We start from the raw sequence: 7,200 nt of genomic DNA on the forward strand, positions 1-7,200 counted from the left end.
TATGAGGGCCTTTTTCATCTATATATATAAATATAAATATATATATTTATATATATAGAGAAAGAGATTTTTTACGTCAATCCTGATTGTGCTGAGGTACAGCGTCACCTATTTTAAGGTGAATAGAGTATACGTCTCATGACTGGTTCCATTTTTATGTACGTCGGACCACTTTATTAACGATACGTTTTTGATTTTCAGTGCTTTTGTTGTAATCACATAACTCTTAATTTTTAAAAGAAACATTTTGTATGTCCCAACTACCTTTCTTCAGATAGCTAGCTAGCTGCATTTAGGACCTCAAACACACTATTTCAGGAACTTACACCGTAACTTATATCTCATCCTCAGATTCCATAATTGCTTTTATCTTATTATTTGTATTATTTTTAGAGAAGCTATTCATGTAGGACTCAATGTCATGGGATTGTAAAAGAGGTACTTGATGATTTATTGAATTTAAAACAGATGAAAAAGGAAAATAATTCAGCATTAATATATTTATTTAGCTTTATCATGACAAGATTACATTAAAGGGATAGTTCACCTAAAAATGAAATACTCACCTTTAGCTTGTTCCAAACATGTAAACCTTTGTTCATCTTCGAAACACAAATTAAGATATTTTTGATGAAATCCGACTGCATATACATTCAAGGCCCAGAAATGTAGTAAGGACGTCGATAAAATAGTCCATGTGACATCAGTGGTTCAACATTAATTTTATAAAGCTATAAGAATACTTTTTGTGCGCAAAGAAAACAAAAATAATGACTTTATTCAACAATTTCTTCTCTTTCAGGTCAGTCTTCTTTGTTTTTTATTGGCGATTTACGTTCCTCCATGGTTGGCATGGTGTGGATCGATCAGTATCTTTACAATCTAATTCTAGAAGATGAGATGAGGATATAGGAGGAAAAGGAGCAAATTATAATAATAACATTTAACAAATAAAACAAAACAAAATTTATCCATCGTATCCTATTAAAAAACAAACAGTATTCAACAGTTCTCGAACCTGAGCTCTTTCTGTCATACTTAAGGTTGATTTTAAAATAAGTTTCTGCACCCCTATTTCCTTAAGGCCATGTCCACACTAATATGTTTTAGTTTGAAACGCATATTTTTATCTCCGTTTTGGCCTTCCGTCCACACTGAGATGCAGTTTTTTTGTCAGAGGAAACAAAGCTTTTTGAAAATGTTCTCCAAAGTCGATACATTTGAAAACACCGTTTTCGTGTTGAAGTATGGACTGTGAAAACGGAGGCTTTTGAAAACAATGGCATAGTTTAGTCATGTGACGCATATTGTACCAATAGACATCTACGTTTATATCGGTAATTGTTAGGGCTGCAACGATAAATCAATCGTGAATCAGCTCTGAGATCTTCGAATGCATTAAATGGTTTTCCCACGGAATTGGGCTACTTGACCACTGTTGCTGCGTTTTTTGTTTTTTTTTTTGTTTTTTTTTTTGTTTGTTTTTTTCAATGTTCGCGGGTTGAAGTGACCCCAATAATGTAATATTTAGCTCCTGGAATCCTAATTTTACCAGGGGAACCCTGCCAAAAAAGTGTATTTTACCCCCCAGAACCTGATTTTTAATGAGGGACCCACCTTAAAACGCGTTTGGGCTAGTTTTGAGTAGCAGTTTGGGCAGGTTTTGTTGTGTGAACCTGGCAACCCTGATTCTGAGCTTAGATTTTAACAGCAGATGGCGCTCTAATCTAGTTTTTATCCTCACACTCAAATGCTCATGAAGAAGAGTGCTAAAGAGCACTGGTGCCTTTGACTGAGTCATTTCACCTCGGCTCAAAATGCTTTTATGATGCAAGATTACTGTAAACACCCTTGTAATTCACTTCAACCTTTTTGAATTTTATACATAATTATTTTAGGTTATAGTGTGTGTGAGGATTTGGAAACAAGCAGAGTACGGCTGTTTCTAAAGCATGCAGTGCCATCTGCTGTTCAAAACTAAGCTAAGGAAAGCTCAAGAACTAAGCTTTGGGAAATCTCAGAATCGATGCTAAATCATTTCTTGGTTTGTGGTGCACCCACATAATTTTCCCAGTCCTAGTAATTGTGCCTGTTATATGCTATTCACTTTCACACTGTTGCTAAAGATGTTACTTTGTACATTCTTGATTTTACAGTCCTAGAAAGATGACAGAAAAAGTCACAAACTCACAATTGATGTCCTGTGGCAAAACATGAGGGCAGCTGCTTTTTAGATTAAACGTCAGTGAATGATGAGATATTTCCGTAAATAAAATGATCCTGCCAGAAGAATTGTGAGAAAATCTATTACGTCTGTATCATCTCAGTGAGCTTTTATGAGGATTTACACATGTGCAGTTAGGCGAATTTAATGTTATCCGACGTTTCAGTGTGGATGGAGAGCGTTTTAAAACGAAAACTTTGTTTTCAAATGTATCCGATTTAATGTAAACATACCCTAAGATTATTTTCCATTATCTCTGTTTGTGTCTTGTATTTCCTACACTAGTTCTCCGCCGCCATTAACGATAGTACTACGAGGCATGCGCTGTGCCTTTTTTACAAGCAGAGGAAAGCAATGCGATGAGGACTTTGGTGGTACTCTCGTTAACGCGCAGCGGAAACCTGAAGTCGTTATTTTTGTTTTCTTTGCGCACAAAGTAATCTCGTAGGTTACGAGAACACTACGGCTGAACCACTGCTGTAACATGGACTATTTTACTACGTTTCTGGGCCTTGAACGTGGTAGTTGTCCATGTAGGGTCAGAACGCTCTCGGATTTCATCAAAAATATCTTAATTTGACTTCCAAAGTTGGACGAAGGGTTTACGGGTTTGGAACGACATGAAGGTAAGTAATTAATGACAGAATTGTGTGAACTATTTCTTTGACGCTCTTGATAAAAAGGGGAACGAATCTCTGGCTGATGTTTTTATCCGCTGACTTTTTATTTTATCAAAACCTCCTGAGAAGCTTCTGTCAGAAGCGTAAAGCCGCTGGATACCAGGACATTCACGTCTCAAGTGTTTATGTAGCAACCTCTCAGTGCAATAGTGCAACAGCTATGCAGGGACAATCATGACCAATTAATGTGCTCACAGGTAGGACAAAATATCTGAACGTTAACTAGCGGAATTTAATATGAGACTGAGAGGTAGAGTAAGTCTGTTCGATTAACATAACTACTGTTTAGGGGCTTGAGATGTGAAATAGTGATTGTTGAACACTAACAAAGGCTTCGGTCAGCATTCCTGTTCTTCTGTTACATCGACCGCTTATTCCAGTTTTTTCACACTGTGTTAAAGAGGAACACCCTTTCGTTTCACTTAAAGCATTTGGTAACGTCCTACAGATCAGATCAGTGTTTTCACGTTGGATCGACTGCCTTAGAAAAGAGGAAACGTCTTTCAAAATGTGGTGCTCTAACATGCGGTTTGAGTCTGTCATACACTGCTGCTATTTTCAATCTTGAATGTGTATAGAGATACTGTACAGTCATAAATCAGAGAGTACTATTGTATGCTTACATACTATAAAACAGACAATGCTATATCAGATTTAAATATACATATTATATATATATAATGCAGATGGAAATTGCTATAATAAAACTTTGACAACTTTATGGTTGCCTGCATTGTTTTTTTTGTTTTTTTAAGTATTTATGTTTTGAATGTTTCTAATAAGATTGATCAGTTACCTGGATGTGCGGCCATGTTGGAGATAATCGGATGTGAACAACAGCATAGATTGCATGGTTAATGTACTACTGAATACGCTAATTTATGCTGTCTAAACCACAGAAAAAAGTATGTGGAAGCTGCTAAATCATAGAGAAGGATTTAGCAGGAAAGGGTGCAATATTTTGACAAACTAAAGTTAATAGGTGGTAAAGATACGTATGAGCAGTATTAATTAAGATATTAGCCTAATATTTTACCTACCTTACCAGAAATAAGAACAAACTTGAATGTTGTCAAGATTCTTGCCCTGGAAATCCTGGTTCGGTTTGGCCAACCACAAACGCCTTTTGTTCCTCAGACAGTTTTTGCACTCTTCTTCTTGATTTGTTATAACTTTTGTCAGTCTATCATACTCCAAATGTTTTTTCTGGTCCGACTGATTAGTACAGCACAAAATATGACAATAATTTCCGCAGCAACAAAACTAAGAATTTGCGAGTTCTGTTTAGTTCAGTGGCTTTGTGTATATTCTGTGCTGCCAATATGGCCGACTGATGATGTGTTGTGAAAAGACATTGTAAGGCTGCTTCAGGTGTATATATAGAATGCAATTTACGCATGGCAAATAAATCAACCAAGGTGCGTTCCGATCGACAGGGTCCCTACGCGATGTTCACTGCTCCCTACTCCCTTAGCACGGTATATCCGTTGAAGTGGACTTTGCTGACAATAATCACTCATTTGGAATGCCCTGGAACGTCATCAAAGCAAATCAACGGCAGGGTCACGCATTGTATGATATAACATAAATAAATATTGTAATTTATTTTACTTTCAAACTTAAATACATATAAACTTATATATCTTATAAATATAGTCAAAATGTTTATGTTTAGACCGTTAACAGATTGTAGTGGTCTTATCTCGCGCACTTTCTTTCCAACACGCAGCCTATATTTAAGTTGTGGTAATGTTAAATAAAACAAAATAAAACATGACAGAGCCTCATCTTGCCGTTTTTACTTTCATTCATACAAAATGCAACTGGGATAGTTTTTAGCTAGTTTTGAGTAGCAATGAGTAGCTACTCTCACGCTCAACACTGGTGTACCACAGGGCTGTGTGCTGAGCCCCTTCCTCTACTCCCTCTTCACCCACGACTGCAGGCCTGTGTATGGATCTAACACCATCATCAAGTTTGCAGACGACACTACGGTGATCGGTCTCATCAGCAACAACGATGAGACTGCCCACAGGGAGGAGATTCAGCACCTGGCCACGTGGTGCACAGACAATAATCTGCTCCTTAATACCACCAAACCCAAGGAGCTCATTGTGGACTTCAGGAAGGGAAGAAGAGGTTCACACGAACCCATCCACATCAATGGATGGCTGTTGAGTCTGTTTCATATTTAAAGTTCCTGGGGATCCACATTTCGGAGGACCTATCCTGGACCACCAACACCTCCAGCCTGGTCAAGAAGGCTCACCAGCGCCTGTTCTTCTTGAGAACACTTAAGAAGAATCAGCTGTCCTCAGCTATCCTGGTGAACTTCTATCGCTGCACGATAGAAAGCATCCTTACGAACTATGTCACAGTCTGGTACGGAAGCTGCTCTGTTGCGGAGCGTAAGGCACTGCAGCGGGTGGTGAAAACTGCCCAACGCATCATAGGGACTCCACTTCCATCCATTGAGGACATTCAGAAGAAGCACTGTTTGCGTCGAACACGCAGTATTCTTAAGGATTCCTCTCACCCAGCCCACAAACTGTTTTCTCTCCTGCCTTCCGGCAGGCGTTTCAGATGCCACAGGACAAGAACTAGCAGACTGAGGAACAGCTTCTTTCCCAGAGCTGTCTCCTTATTGAACTCTGCCCCCACTGACACCTCTGCCCCCCTCACACACCCTACACTCTCCCCACTACCATTGCACTACTTAATATTCATTGCACTACACTGTACATACCCATTTGTAAATGCACATTTCCTTTGCACATATACATATTGTAAATCTGTGATAAATCTATATCTACACATGTCTATTTGTAAATTCCGCTTTAGTAAACAGCAACCTGTATAATTATGTTCAAATCTACCTGCAATTTACATTATAGTTAATAGCAACCTGTATATTGTGTTCATCTATTTATACATTCTAATTGAAGTTAATTATCATCTGTAAATTTTGTTCACAGTACTTCATCTGTAAATATTATCCATAGCTTCCCCCTGTACATATCTCCTATAAGTGCACTTATAACTTATAAATTATACCTTTATCCTGCACTTGCTGGTTATTGCACTCCTGGTTAGACCTAAACTGCATTTCGTTGCCTTGTACTTGTACATGTGTAATGACAATAAAGTTGAATCTAATCTAATCTAATCTAATCAATGGGCGGGATTTGTTGTGAAAACCTGGCAACCCTGCTCATGGCCAAAAACCAACAAAAGTCGCTACTAGTGTGAAAGCAGCTTTAGATGTTTACTAAGATCCTTCTTTTGAAACCCACAATAGTATTTAAAATATCAGTAAGCATAACATATATAAAAATAATCATTTATTGGGTACTTTCAATTGGAAGGTGACTGTCCCAAACCCTAACCCCTAAAATGAAATGTGTGACTGTGTGAGTAGATAGGTCCCATCATTTTAAAGGGACTATATGCAATTTTCTGAAATTTAAACTCGCGACTGACACCTGTGGCCAAAAAACGGAACTGCTCTTCCTTTCTGTACACACTTCACAAGTCATCCGCTGCAAAGAAGTCAACATTATGTTTACAGAGGTAAGAACAGTCAAATACATATATTGATTGAGAAACTAAGTTTGTTTGCAATATATATGACTGCTAGCGGTGGTGGCAGAGTGATCTGAAACGTTTAACATGAACGCGCTTGACGTCACATCCGCAGACAGCGCGCGAAAAATCTGACCCGAATAGGAAAAATAGGATACAGGTTTATAGGTGCACCCACTGTGAGCTGACAAGGTGTCAGTATGCTCATCAGATGTTTGAGTCATAAATGGTCAAATAAAAAGGCTATTGTTACACCATTTTCTACAAATAAACACACTTTATTTAGGAGTTAAACTGTAACAGTTTTTATGTTAACAACTGTTGAGAACTGTGCTAGCAAACCATGTGCTGATTAGCATTACTGTAACTACCGAAAATGTGCAGTCACTACCTAAGCATGGGATGTTTTGTCAAAAATAAAGTATACTGAATTATATGTTTTGATAGTTTTTGGTTCAATGTATATTCAAACTAATAAATCCTTAACTTTTAAATTAGTATTATCAACTTTTTGCTTTTCAAAATACAACAAATCTCATAATTTACACTTGAAATATTGAAAAAAAAATACAATTGTTATTGATTTACCTCTGAAATTTTTTTTAATAAAACAGCCAAACCAACAAACACACATATATATGTAATGTAGATGTAAACAAAACCAATTGGTCAATATAACCCTTCTAATTAAATTATTATTATTACTGTGTTAAG

The sequence above is a fragment of the Garra rufa genome, chromosome 2 (assembly GCF_049309525.1).
Source record: "Garra rufa chromosome 2, GarRuf1.0, whole genome shotgun sequence".
NCBI lineage: Eukaryota > Metazoa > Chordata > Actinopteri > Cypriniformes > Cyprinidae > Garra > Garra rufa.